Here is a 15,311-nt window from a genome sequence, read left to right as displayed (position 1 = left end):
GGGAGAGTTATTTTGCTCCCATTCGCAATTTGTTAAATTTGGGCTGCTGTCATTCCTGAACTGTCCTGTAGGTCAGTCTGCGCTCCAGGGGTGTCGTTACCACCCCTGGGCGACAGGTGGCGCTAGAGGGGTTCTGGCAGAGCCACTTTTCCTCAGCAGCCAATTAGAGGAGTTTTCCCTCTCGGAGCATGCTGGGGGAGAGTATATCTGTGGCAGACGCCATTTTCCTAGTGTTCTTCGCGGGTTCCAGGTGCGGCATCCACCTTTAGGGTGTGCGCATCCAACGAACCCCGGCGATGGCCTACCAGGCAGGGGTCGCATTCTACACGGAGTTCCATGTTCCTGAGAGGGGCCCCAGTGACTTACTGGGTCCCCAGTTCTATTGAAAAGATCCCAGGCTGGATGCCGCTCGATTGGGGGGTCGGCTTGAGGAGAACCCGGAGGCAGGTTGTCCAACAGGGCTTGAACGAACCATCAGGGATCTGGTGACCGGAATGCTGACAGGTACATTTCTGCTGTCATCCAGGGACCTATGCTTAAATCTACTGGGAGGATTCGCTCAATTCGTCCATTTAGCTCATTCAAGTAATAGGCCTGTGGCAGAGGCCCTACAGCCAGGTCTGTGGCAGAGGCCTGTTCCTCCCAGCAATCTAAAGTGACACTTCGGCTGCCAGGCTCGTTGCAGGAGTCTGTCCGGGGGCACTTCACCCACTCTGGCTAGAGTGGCGACAAACTGCAATTGATACTACTGAGAGCAGGATTGCTCGGTTCATATTCAGGCCTGATACTGCAAAGTTCTCTCTTGCTTCATCAACCTTTTCTCCCTATTTGATGTTGATGTTGGCCGTGTTGGGCCTGGAAATAAAGCATTTGAAAACCTTTATTCATTGACTGGACATTCGCTCACTACTCTACTCATCAAATACAACTTAATATGCCGATCCCAACAACAACCAGCGGATCCTGAGGGGGTAGCGCTACACAGGATTTAAATAAGGCCAATAATTTGTGCAGCGCTTTACAATATAAAGAGAGACAGTACAGTTACAATACAATAAAGTACAAGAGGGTCCTGCAAATAAGGGCTTACAATCTAAATGAGTGGGGCAAGTGGATGTGAGGGAAGTGTTAAAAATTCAGTTGTTAAGTGGAGGTGGGACAGGCTTTGATTAAGAGAAGAGTTTTGAGCAATCGCCTAAAGGTGACCAGAGTAGGCGATAGCCAGACACATGGGGGAAGAGAGTTTCAGAGGATGGGAGAGGTTCTGCTGAAGTCCTGGAGATGAGCATGGGAGGAGGAGACAAGAAAGCTAGAGAGCAGGAGGTCTTGGGAGGAGCAGAGAAGACGGTTTGGGTGATAGTCGGAAACAAGATTGGTGGTGTAGCTCGGGGCAGAGTTGTTCATGGCTTTGTTAGTATTTTGAATTTAATTTGCTGGGCAATCAAAAGTCAGTGGAGGGATTGGCAGAGAGGGCTGGCAGATAATGATCAGTTGGTAAGGTAGAACAGTCTGGCAGCTGCATTCATGATAGACTGCAGGGGGGACAGCTTTCCTAAACCTTCTGTTTGAGGATGCCCCACAGATGCTCAATAGGGTTTAGGTCTGGAGACATGCTTGGCCAGTCCATCACTTTTACCCTTAGCTTCCTTAGAAAGGCAGTGGTCATCTTGAAGGTGTGTTTGGAGTCGTTATGTTGGAATACTGCCGTGTGGCCCAGTCTCTAAAGGGAGGGGTATAATGCTCTGCTTCAGTATGTCACAGTACATGTTGGAATTCATGGTTCCCTCAATGAACTGTAACTCCCCAGTGCCTGCAGCACTCATACAGCCCCAGTCATGACACTCCCACCACCATGCTTGACTGTAGGCAATATACACTTGTCTTTGTACTCTTCATCTGGTTGCTGCCACACACGCTTGACAAAAACTTATTTGGTTCAGATGATCTTGGTTTCATCAGACAGGACATAGTTCCAGTAATCCATGTCCTTAGTCTGCCTGTCTTCAGCAAACAGTTTGTGGGCTTTCTTGTGCATTCTCTTTAGAAGAGGCTTCCTTCTGCGACGACAGCAATGCAGACCAAATTAATGCAGTGTGTTGTGTATGGTCTGAACACTGACAGACTGACCCCCCCACCCCTACAATCTGCAGTATAGCTGGCAGCACTCATACGTCTATTTCCCAAACACAACCTCTGGATATGATGCTGAGCACGTGCACTCAACCTCTTTGGTTGACCTTGTCAAGGCCTGTTCTGAGTGGAACCTGTCCTGTTAAACAGCTTTATGGTCTTGGCCACCGTGCTGCAACTCTGTTTCAGGGTCTTGGCAATATTCTTATTGCCTAGGCCAGATGAAAGTTCATCATGGCAAACAACTCAAATCAAATCATTTTTGCTCTACATACAGATGTATGTAGAGCAAAAATGATTTGATTTGAGTTGTTTGCCATGATGAACTTTCAGTGACCAGTATGAGAAAGTGAGAGCAATACCACATTTAACACACCTGCTCCCCATTCACACCTGTGTAACACTGTTGAGTCGCATAACACCAGGGAGGGAAAAAATGGCTAATAGGGCCCAATTTGGACATTTTCACTTAGGGATGCACTGACTTTTGTTGCCAGCAGTTTAGACATTAATGGCTGTGTGTTGTTATTTTGAGGGGACAGAAAATTTACACTGTTATACAAGCTGTACACTCACTACTTAACATTGTAGTAAAGTGTGTAAGGGGTTAGCTCGGTAGCGGGGTGTGTGACCCCTTGGATGGGTTCACTATACACTGAATTTATACAGACAGGCATTAGAAGACGGTTGAAAACAAAGATTTTGGTTTATTCTTCCATCTTGCTGGAAACAAGTGCAAGCATCCAAACAGCATAAACAAAATCAAACATAAAATAAACCCTGGCCACTTGGGGCGTCTATCTTCACCACACAGGAACCTATCTAATGAAGTCTGGCACAGCCTAGTGCTGGGCAGACACTGCTGGTCATACAGCAGAAAAACAATAGTCTTTTGATTTTTATCACACAGAAAAATAAAATTTCCTCCTCACCTCCTCAGAAGACTTTCAGCTACTGCTCTCTCACTCAGAAAGCCTCAGGATGCAGCAAATCAGTGGTAATCCTCTGGATTACTTATAGAGGCCTTAATTGCCTCATTCTGAACAGCTGAAGTTTTTCAACGGCCTTAGACCTTTTCTGGCTAGTTTTGCAGCCGATGCCTAATAACAATTGGTGTATTGTCTAAACAAGGCAGAAATGTATGTCCCATCTGTGACAGCACCCACAGATTTACCTGACAACCTGTGACAAGTGTAATATCTTCTGTGTTGTCACATGAAAAGATGTAATAAAATATTTACAAAAACGTGAGGTGTACTCACTTTTGTGAGATACTGTATTTTTCAAAATGCAGAATACGGTTTGTGTTTGTGGATGGCAGCCTGCTCTACAAAACTGCCCAACATACATCCCTTCTCAACTAACTTTACTTCAAGATTTGCACGTCTCTTGGGACTCCATGTCAATCACTTGAAATCGAAATCTTGAAAAATTCTTTAACTCCAATTAACCAATCATCTCTGCAGCCGCAATTCCTCTTTCACTGGGCATCTACTCTTCTACTATCGCCTACTTTGGCATTACGCATACACCTACTTACAAATTATTTGTATAAAGCCAGAATACCCCTCCAACAAGTTTCTATTCTCTCATTCTTGCACCTCCAAGGAGAAGCCTATACTCTATACTCCAGTCTTCTTTTGTCATCTTACAAAGTTGAATCTTCTTCCTCAACCCACTGCTAATTGCTCACAGCTCCACCAGTGGGCCTAGTCAAATGTATCCAAAACTGGATAATGATACATTCATAATATCCGGTGACATTCTCATCCTAATTGGGGTTTCTCACTGGAGGGGATATATATATATACATACACATATATATATATTTTTTTTTTTTCATTACCTTATACCTCCTTTTGTTTTGAGGATGCACTACACACATATCTAAAAACATGGGTGTTTAGGGCAAGGGCTTGGTGAGGGGAAGCACCACTCATCTCAGGAAGGGACAACATCGTTTAGGACAAGCTTTCTAACCTACGTGAACATCTACACCAAAACACATCAGAGCATCAACTGATCCAGTCAACTTATCTCATATGTGAAAGAGGCAACAAACATCTGTAGACAAAAAGATGGAAGTGCTTTGCCAGTAAAATTTAGAATAAAGTTGGTGAACCAAAGAAAAAGCTGGCCACAGTCACAAGCAGAAAGTTGGATATGCAGGGATGAGTCGGTAAATTTTCCAAAAGATGTTAAAATTGTCAAAATGCGTGGGCAAAGTTTATTTGCTCCAGGGAACAGAAGACGTTGTGTTACTACTACATGCGTACATGTCAGTACTTGCTGCCTGCAAAATTCTGAAATTATTATTTGCAGCAATTATCTATTTAAAATACCATACAAAGGTGTTTTTTACCAATCGTACAATGCATGCAGGTAACTATGGCTAGAATTATTTTTCTCACTTCTTAAAACTACCGTATTTGCCGGTGTATAAGGCGACCAGGCGTAAAAGACGACCCCCTAATTTTACAGTTTAAGTTTTTTTGCCTGTACTCACCGTATAAGACGACCCCCCTTCCGAGGCTTCCGACACTTCATATTTCTTCCTTCTGGAGCCATATTCTTCTTCCTTCTTGCTGGAGCTGGAGCCAATCACAGCAAGTGATGTATTCTATTAATGAATACAAAGCCTGCTTGGATTGGCAGACGCTGTAACATCATCAGCCCATGCCTCTCTGACTCTCAAAGCAAATCCGAGCAGGCTACTGTATGTAGCCTGCTCGGATTGGCAGAGGTTATTACTCCAATCCGAGCAGACTCTGTATTAATTTGAATACATCGCTCACCGGGATTGGCTAATCGGTATATACTGTATGTAGCCAAAGCTACATACAGTATTACCGCACATCCAGCAGCCATCCCAGCAGCTGGCCCGGCGTATAAGACGACCCCTACTTTTTGGCCAGTTTTTTAAGTGTAAAAGGTAGTCTTATACGCCAGCAAATACAGTAATCTGAAGAAAACTAATATATGTTATACCAAGAGACCACCAACACGATTCACTTATGTCGTATTTCTTATGCGTTGTAGATAAAACCTCTATAAATTTGTTCTGTAAAAAAAGCAGATCACATATTCAACCTTTCCTTGATTTCTTTTCCATTCTGTTTATAGCATACAGCTTATTGGAAATGACAAAACAGATAGGAGATGGGAAGTTGGTTTCTGCCTGGCCGAAGAGTGAATACATCCTTTAAGATGAGATAATGGAACACAAGCCCTTCTTCATTCATTGTTTTGACCCCTTCAGAGTGAGCACCATCTACACTGGACAGATCTGCAACGCATTGCTGAGCACTAATGGGATTAAAATCGCAGATGCTGAGGAGATGGCCACAAGCCAACCTCATTTATAGAGAAGTGGCCATTTCAGAATTATTCTCCTATTGTTTCTCCTCAACACAATCAAAGAAGAAAAATATATAGATAACTAGTATCCATAAACAGAAGTACATGCCACTAAAAAAAATGAAGGTGGAAAATGGGATGTTTTAGCCCAAGATGATTTTCTGCAGCTGACATACTCATCTACATTTTTCTCGCTAACAAGATTTTCCGATCTTAAACCTGGCTTGAATGAATAGCGATTGTTCCCTTCTGGTTAGGAAGGTGCTGCATTTGCTCATACCCCATTCACTGGCCTAGAATCAGCCAGGCCTCAGATGGCTGTTTCCATGACAACTTGGTTCATTCAATACAGGCACATAATGAAGACAATGTGTTTTCCATTTAGATGAGTTTTAGCAGAGAGGGAAAAAAAGCAAAAGGGAAAGAGAGAGGAATGGAGAGAAACAAATGGAAGATAGAAGGGAGTACTATCATTATGACAGATTGTCAGGGATTGGGAGATATTACATAGGAATGATGTCTCTGAGCAACTTATTCATGCCAAATTTAAGGATTCCCCTTCCATAAACTGTCTTTTACTTTATGAAATACTGTAGAATGACAACATAAGACTTCCTTCTTCACAAAGATACTCATACATGTCCCTGATAATGTGTGTGGTAGCAATATCAAATTATAAAAAAAAACATTTATTCCACATGGCTAAATTCATTTAAACTCTCCAAAGATAATGAAACATGGCACAGACATTTCTTTAGGGTTGTTTTCGGTCAGCATTTTTTTTTTTTTTTTTAATACAAAATTATATTTAAACACATGTACTGGCTATGGAGAGATATTCACCTGCATTCTGGTTAAACCCAACAAATACGGCACTCCTAATGCATATTTTATACACAGTGGGGGTTTATCATCTCCTCTGTTGTCCCTTCTACGCTCATCGCTGGACCCACAAAGATTCAATGGAAAGATTTCTTTACTCTAAACATAATAAACATCACTTGCATTTCTCCTGGAATCATTTCACACTGATGGCAGCCATGTGACCATTGCCAAGGCAGAAGTGGCATAGACCATCAGCGGCTCAGAATAAACAGCTTGTATAACAGTGTATATGAGCTGTCCACTCAAAATAACAACACAGCCATTATTTGTCTAAACTGCTTGCAACAAAAGTGAGTACATCCTTAAGTGAAAATGTCCAAATTGGGCCTAAAGTGTCAATATTTTGTGTGGCCACCATTAATTTCCTCCACTGCCTTAACCCTCTTGGGCATCAAGTTCACCAGAGCTTCACAGGTTGCCACTGGAATCCTCTTCCACTCCTCCATGATGACATCACGGAGCTGGCGGATGTCCTTTTCCACTCCTCCCCCGTTTGTTTGAGGATGCCCCACAGTACTCAATAGGGTTTTGGTCTGGAGACATGCTTGACCAGTCCATTACCTTTACCCTCAGCTTCTTTAGCAAATGCAGTAGTCAACTTGGAGGTGTTTGGGGTCGTTATGTTGGAATACTACCATGCGGCCCATTCTCTGAAGGGAAGGGATCATGCTCTGCTTCAGAGGCTTCCTTCTGAGACAACAGCCATGCAGACCAATGTGATGCAATGTGCGGCATATGGTCTGAGCACCGACAGGCTGACCCCCCCATCCCTTCAACCTCTGCAACAATGCTGGCAGCACTCATACGTCTATTTCCCAAAAGCAACCTCTGTACATGACGCTAAGCACGTGCACTCAACCTCTTTAGTTGACCATGGCGAAGCCTGTTCTGAATGAAACCTGTCCTGTTAAACTACTGTATGGTCTTGGTCACTGTGCTGCAGCTCCATTTCAGGGTCTAGGCAATCTTCTAGCCTAGGCCAGGGGTAGGCAACCTTGGCCCTCCAACTGTGGTGAAACTACAAATCTCATCATGCCTCTGCCTCTAGGAGTAATGCCTGTGATTGTCAGGGTCTTGCAATGTCTCATGGGACCTCAGCTGGAGGGCCGAGGTTGCCCACCACTGGCTTATGCCATCTTTATTTAGAGCAACAATTATTTTATTTTTTTATCCCAGAGCGATTTTTGCCATGAGGTGCCATGTTGAACTTCCAGTGACCAGTATGAGAGAGAGAGTGATAACATCAAATTTAATACACCTGTTCCCCATTCACACCTGAGACCCTGTAACACTAAACGAGTGACATGAAACCAGGGAGGGGAAAATAGCCAATTGGGCCCAATTTGGAAACTTTCACAGGGGTGTACTTACTTTTGTTATCAGTGGTTTAGACATTAATGGCTATGTGTCGAGTTATTTTGAGGGGGCAGCAAATTTACACCGTTATACAAGCTGTACACTCACTACTTTACATTGTAGCAAAGTGTCATTTCTTAAGTGTTGCCACATGAAAAGATATAATAAAATATTTGCAAAAATGTGAGGGTGTACTCACTTGTGACATACTGTACATAAAAAATAAAAAAAAGTAGATGCTCAAACAGAAGTATCATGTACAAGAGGTCACAAGGGAAAAAACTGCAAGGATTTCTGGGAAAAGCACTACTGAGCTTTCCTTTTTACTATTGGTGTTTACTATTGGTTTACTTTCATGTCCTATTTTTTGGAAAACAGATAAAAAGTGATACATGCTATTTTTACTCATAATAGCAAATTAATTGAAGCTTCAATCCAACCCAACTGACTCATCGTCTAGCCTTCGTATCAGAAGTCTGGTACAGTATACTTCTATCGCCTGTACAAAAGTTGGACTTTTGTAGGACAGTTGACACGCTTAAAATCATATGTGATTTTTATTTATTTTGTGTAATAAATCTACTGCAGAAATGCACTAAAACACATTACACTATGCCAGAATTACATTGAATGCACTGCATCACACTTTATACATAAAAACAGAAACAAACACATTAAAGAGCAAAAGTATACAGGGGTACTATGAGCCAATAAAAAAACTGATAGAAAATGAGTACTGTGCCAAATTACCGTACATTGCCAGGAACAGTACTTATTTGAAAAAAAGTTAAAGGTTTGCTGGTGAGCTGAAACATGCAAGCCTGGCTCTTCAGAGGACTGTGAGAAGTTTAACAAGCTAATAAGCAAGCTTACAATACCACCATGTATTGTAGGTCCTGACACCAGTGCAGCAAAACACAATACATTCCACTAAAGGATTATTTACAACAATTAAGTCTGAAGGGTTGCATGCTTATAACAAATCTTCTGGTTTTCATACTTTTTATGGGTTAATGTGTAGAAGATTTTTCAATGACTGTTTACTCATTCAATGCAAGATTGTGCTTTTTAACAACCCCCCCCCCTTTTTTATTTAGGAATATTCATTTAATAAATAGGACAGTGGGCACTATATATTGCCCGTATCCCTCTCCGTCTCTCTGAGTAAATATTGCTAAGAACAGTGGAAATGACAGGAGCCTGCTGCTTAGGAAGAAATCAATTTATATGCATCTGGGGTGTGTAATGTCATACTGATTAAGACCTTTTTTTTTTTTTTTTAGAAGACTGAGGTCCATCTGAATAGGTGTGGGTAACAGCTGAGATACCCTTTATTTTAATCATAAGGGAATATATGGGTTTTAATAAACCTTTATCTGTACACATAAGAGGGATATTTTTGTCCGCAGTTTTAGGTTTATTGTGGTTTATTAGGAGCGCTGCACTATTATTGTTTTTGTTTCAGAATAGATACATGACCTAACTAAGCTGCTCTGCTTATTGATTTTTGATTGTGGTCCGCTTAGTGCAGGGTTTCTCACCTAGGGTTCCACAAGAGGACCCCAGGGGTTTCGCCATGATCTATCCATCAGCCTCAGGCAGCGGACAGGTAGATAGCATCCCTTCTGTCAACACATGCAGTGCTAAACAGGGAAGCGGTTGTGATAGTGCTAGCTGTGGCATGCTTGTATGCATTATCACCTGGGATAGACAGGAGGGGCCAATGGAGAAGAGCACTCTCCACAAGGGAATAGATTACAGCCACTTTACTGCCATGCTCTCATATGAAGGAAACCAAAACTGTAATGTGCCATGCATCCCCCATGTAGTGTGCCCACCTGACCCCATATAGTGTGTCCATCTGGCCCCCTGAACTCTCCATACACCGTTTATCTGAATTTGGACCCAAAAATTAGCATCTGCACAGAAAGCAAGTAAACGTTTCACATTAAATAGGTACGTTTTAATATTGATTAAATTATTTAATGCCGTTTCTAAAAGTAATTGTTATGTCAACAGCTTGATCACATCAATGTTCCATGAGCTGTAGACGTAAACATAATTTCCCAGGTTCCCGAGATCTTAAACATTTTGCCACGGGTTCCTCCCAGGTAAAAAAAAGTTGAGAAACCCTAGTTTAGACATTTATGGGAACAGTGTGGAGATTATATACCGTATTTATCTGCGTATAACGCGCACTTTTTTCCCCTTAAAATCAGGGGAAAATCGCTGGTGCGCGTTATACACCGATCCTGTCTTTGTCGGCTGTCTCAGAGTGCCACCGACAAAGACCGAGCCGAGTGTTTACTCGGCTAGGCTCGGCCACGGTTGCTCCGCCGCAGCCACGCGAGAGAAGCCGAGAGGAGCCGAACACACCGGAAATCGGGCTCTGCACAGCTCGACCGAGGCGCCAAACTCAAACACACAATGCTGCAACCCCTGGCAGGCGGACGCCGGACAAGACAGCAGACGGACACCGAAAAGGCTGGACGGACCCCGCACAAGGCCGCAGACGGATGCCGGACAAGGCCGCCGATGGACGCCGGGCAAGACAGCAGACGGACCCCGCGCAAGGCCGCAGACGGACCCCGCGCAAGGCCACTGATGGACACCGGGCAAGGCCACCGATGGACGCCGGGCAAGACATCCAAAATTTAATTTTTTTCCTTAAACTTCCCTTCTAAACTTGGGGTGCGCGTTATACGCCGGCGCGCGGCATACCCCGATAAATACGGTATATATATATATATATATATATATATATATATATATTTCACACGCTAAAATATATATATTAAAAAACAAAAATGGAGTTTATTACCACTTTAAATATTAAATCAAAAAGCACAAAAAAACGCTATCAAGAAGGCAAATCCCCCAAAGTCATACTACAGGTCCCATATTGTACGTTTTTATAAAATTATCCAAAACACAAGCAAATATCTAGTCCAGCCTCGTGCTTTTAAATGTCACCTGGCCCTGATGGATTCTCCATGTGAAAGAACCAAGTCCAACTTCCCTGTACACTCACAGGAAAGAATAAGATGAAAAGTTCATCCCAAAAAACAGTGATTTGTTGTCCCATAGGGGCATACAAAAGGCATTATCCAATACCACCCTCAACAGTGTGATGAAGGCACTGAAATTATTCTGAACAAACATTTCCAATGCCACATATACAATGGAATGTTCAGTTCAGTAATTATGGAAACCGTAGCAAACAAGAATATCCATTAACTATTAAAGATTATGTAAAACTAAATTAAATGAAAGAGTTGCATTAACATTTCTAATAGCTTACAAATTTTGATGCCAATATAAAAAAAGTATACAGGTGGTCCCCTAGCTACAAACATCTGACTTATAAATGACTCCTACTTACAAACGGAGGGAGACAACAGGGAGTGAGAAAATCTACCCCTAGGAAGTTAAATTCACTCCTCTAAGGCCGCGTACACATGACCGGTCCAAACCGATGAACGGACTGAAGTTCAGTTTCATCGGTCCAAACCGACCGTGTGTACGCCACATCGGTCTGTTGTCCTTCGGTCAAAATAAAAAATAGAACTTGCTTTAAAATCGAACCGATGGACGGCTGACCGATAGGTCAAAACCATCAAAACCCGCGTATGTTTAGAATCAAGTCGAAGCATGCTTGGAAGCATTGAACTTCGTTTTTTACCAGCACGTCGTGTGTTTTACGTCACTGCGTTCTGACCCGATCGGTTTTTGAAACAATGGTGTGTACGCACATCAGACCATCAGTCTGCTTCATCGGTGAACCGATGAAAACGGTCCGTCGGACCATTCTTTAATCGGATGGACTGACCTCGTGTACGCGGCCTAAGGGTCATTATGGGAAAAAGGTACCTCCTCTGATGCTTTATCATCATGGGCTTGTTTTCACAACAACCCAAAATTTTCTAAATCCAATTGTCATTGGGACAGAAAGTGAGGTGAAATCTTCTGAACGGCACAGACAACAAAACAAACTTTACAGGGGGTGTTAACCCTTCCCTATGCTATCCAAAAAGCTTACAGTGTGTTTGTTTGGATAGAGCCACACTTGTAACAAATGTACCTGTTCTGACTTACAGATTAAACTTAACAAACTGCTCAGACCATATGTCGCACACTGCATCAAATTGGTCTGCATGGCTGTCGTCTGAGAAGGAAGCCTCTGAAGCAGAGCATGATCCCCTCCCTTCGGAGACTGAGCCGCAGGCCAGTCCAATTATTGGGGGGGGGGCAGGTTATGAGGCAGTATTGGGTACTGGTGAGAAAGAAAAAGGTGCCCCCTATCCTCTGTCTTGACCACCCCTAATTACTAAGACTCTACTTAACTGTAGAAATAGTGTTAATTTAAATGAAGAAAATGTTATAAGGTAATAATTGGTTTTAAAACTAACAACTTTTCACACAAAACAGGACTGACAATCCCATCTCAGTGAACAAGACACTTGTACTAGCATCACTAACGTCTTTTAGCAAGTGTTATCACAGCAAGGTTAGAAAGGCAGCTTGCCTCTTCCTAGACACGTCAAGTCCAATCAGATTCTTAATTGCGTAGTTCTTGTCTAGGTCTTTAGACTGTGATAGATCATTCCCTCCAACAGCGTTATCAGGCTATTTATCATCTATTCTGATCTGAATCTCCACAGCAAGCGGCAGCAGAATGAGGCTTACCACAGCCACCATAGTGTTCTTGGATTTGAATTGCAAGATCGACTGATCACACTGCTTATATTACAGGCTGCTCTCTTTCACCACAATGTAGATAAACATTTATCACCTTAAAGAAAAACTCTGACCGGATGGAGAGCCAACTAAAGAATAGAATGTTGGCAATGAATATTTGTACATCCTTTGCTTTCAATGTGAAAGACATGTGGCCCCAGGGCTGTTTCTGTCTCTGCCAGTGCCCTCCACTACATAACTTTGAACAATGGAGAGTTCACAAGAGCACAGCTTTTTTTCAAGTTCAGACCCGCTATAGACTCCTGAACTAGTAAAGTTGTAAGGGAACCCAAAAACAACTATTGCTTTTTTCATGGAAGGGATGATATTTTTTTAACACTCCAGAAACTTTGTTACTTGACTTGTTTAGCTAACAATAGTAGTTACTGGAGTTCCTATGTAAAGCTAACCATACCGAACACCTTGGTGCTGTGAGAAAAACACAACTTGATCTAGAACACAGCCCAATGTGCTGATTGGACAATGAAGGAGCAGAAGTACCCCAAGACATTGCTGCTTTGTTCTATTAGCCAATCCCATGTGACTGACAGAACTGAGCACAGTAGCAGTGTCCTGACCCTGACCCCTCCTCTTTCTGTCGTATTTGCTGTGAAAGAGATTGGAGGAGGCAGGGAGGAACAAAAAACATAAAATTTTTGAAAAGGGGCACACAGGTGTACTTTTTTTAGGCACGCCATTACAGCCCCAACTACCAGATTTTAAAATTTTAACCCAAAAGGTCTGGATGCAATTAAATAGAATTGCGTGTGGTGGGCATTGTTTTGCATGCAACGTCCAGGCCAAAACAATTAATTTGTATTCAATGCATACTATATTAGTAGGTAAGGGTGAATGAAGATGATAGTCCATCCAGTTCAACCTGTGTAGGTGCACGTGTCAGTGTCTATAATGATTTCCCATATCCCTGTATGTCGCGTTCCTTAAGCACATCTAAGCGTTTCTTAAAAATATACATACTCCCCGCAGCCACCACCAATTGTGGAAGCGATTGCCCTGACAGGGAAAACCCCCCTTCGCAGTTACATAATTTTCATGTGTTTTTAATCACGTAATCACCTTTACATGGCCCATTCACAACACTACACAGTGCATGAGACTCATTGCTTTAGGCAACCTTTTCATTTTGAATGGGATCTTAAAGTATAACTAAAAGACAAAACTTTTTTTTTTGTTTTGGATAGAGTGAAGAGCGATTAGAACATCCGTCAATTTTTATTGCGGTCTGTGCCCCCGTTAGAGAGATCCACCCTCTCTATCTGTCTGGTTTAACATTATTATTGAACGTAGAGCTGCACGATTCTGCATTAAACAAGAATCACACATTTTTTTTTGCTTAGAATAAAGATCACGACTCTCGGCGTAACACATTATACAAAAAAATTGGGCCATTTTTTTTTATTTTTATTGAAGTATATTTTCCCCCCCAAAAAAATGCTTTTGAAAGACTGCTGTGCAAATACAGTGTGACACAAATATCACCACGACTGCCATTCTCTAGGGTCTTTGCTAAATACAGTATATATAAAAAAAATGTTTGAGGGTTCGAAGTAATTTTCTAGCAAAAAAAAAATTATTTTAACTTGTAAGCAACAAGTGTCAGAAAAAGGCCTAGTCTTTAAAGTTTAAAGAAATTCATCTCTTTGATCTAAAAGAACCAAAATGATACGTTTCTTTTTATCTCAACACTGAGCAATGTTGTGATAAACTTTGTCAGAGACTTGGGAGACTGCTCTGCACTACACGAATTGTGGAAATTATGGATTAAGATTGTGAGGGGGTTGAATTCTAGAGCGCAGTTTAACGATTAATCATGCCGCTCTAATTGAAAGTAAAAGAGAATCCCAAATGTTGAATTGTCCCCAGAAAAGTAATAGAGGGGAAATCTTCCAATGGGGACACGAGTTCTGGTGATCTGGGAGTCCATAAGAAATGCCCTTAATTTTCAGGCATTTCCTCTCACTTCCTGTTTGACTATTAAAAAGGAAATAAAAGTTAAAATCTACCCAATGAGACAAAGATGGCAAAAATAAACATTACAGGGGTTATAAACCCTCCCTTACTCTATCCAGAATGAGAAAAGGTTTGCCTATAATTCTACTTTAACGCACCTCAATACATGAATAATAGGTTATTCACCATTTTTCAAAATGTGGCGTAATACAGTGCACAGAGCATTTGTATCTCGTCTTTGTGGTGTGCTACACAGCATATATGCGTGCTGAGGTGCAATAGATAATTAATGACATTGCACCACAACACACATATACAGTGACTTTCCATGAATTATGTAATGCACATTGTGCTACAAATGAGTCCATGGGAAACAAGTGAGCATATTAAAGCATTTCCTGAACAACTTTACATTTTTAAATAAAAGCAACTAAACAATTTTTTTCCAAGTAAACTAATTTAGTCTGAGGTGAATTTATTCCTGAAAAATGAAAATGTTTACTGGTATTACTTGAGTCTAATACCACACGTGGTTTCCCAGCTCTCCACAGCTGAACTTGTCATCTTACAGTATGTGGGTGCCATTTACTATAGCTGGATCATGACCATTCTACAGGTTTAGTTTACACAGCGGAGGGAACCAAAACATTTCCTGAGCAGAAAAAGAGAAGGGGGGGGGGGGGGGGAAGATCCACTCCAACCATCTTTACAGCCTGCAGCAAACAGGAAACATGTTGTTTTTCATATTCACGTTCCTACCTTTAACCCTTTCCCAGCAGGCAGCCACGTGCATGTGCCATCCCATTCTTTTCATGCATGCTAAAAGTAATTAGGAGCAAGGAAAGAGGAAGAAAGTGTGTGACTGATATTACAGC

General features: G+C 42.0%; 1 protein-coding gene across 10 annotated transcripts in view; it reads right to left on the bottom strand.

Moving 5' to 3' along the window:
* Positions 1 to 15,311, bottom strand: part of ZMIZ1 (zinc finger MIZ-type containing 1) — a 423,333-nt gene that overhangs the window by 139,154 nt on the left and 268,868 nt on the right. The window contains exon 5 of one of the 10 annotated variants that reach the window (XM_040320608.1): positions 15,196 to 15,255. The exons of the other annotated variants lie outside the window; for them this stretch is intronic. The gene's annotated coding sequence lies outside the window, so the exon portion shown is untranslated. The remainder of the gene's footprint in view (positions 1 to 15,195; positions 15,256 to 15,311) is intronic. 10 annotated transcript variants of the gene reach the window in all.

This window comes from Rana temporaria, chromosome 8 (genome assembly GCF_905171775.1).
Source record: "Rana temporaria chromosome 8, aRanTem1.1, whole genome shotgun sequence".
NCBI lineage: Eukaryota > Metazoa > Chordata > Amphibia > Anura > Ranidae > Rana > Rana temporaria.
Note: the sequence above shows the minus strand (reverse complement) of the source record. Positions and strands in the feature narration are given on the sequence as shown.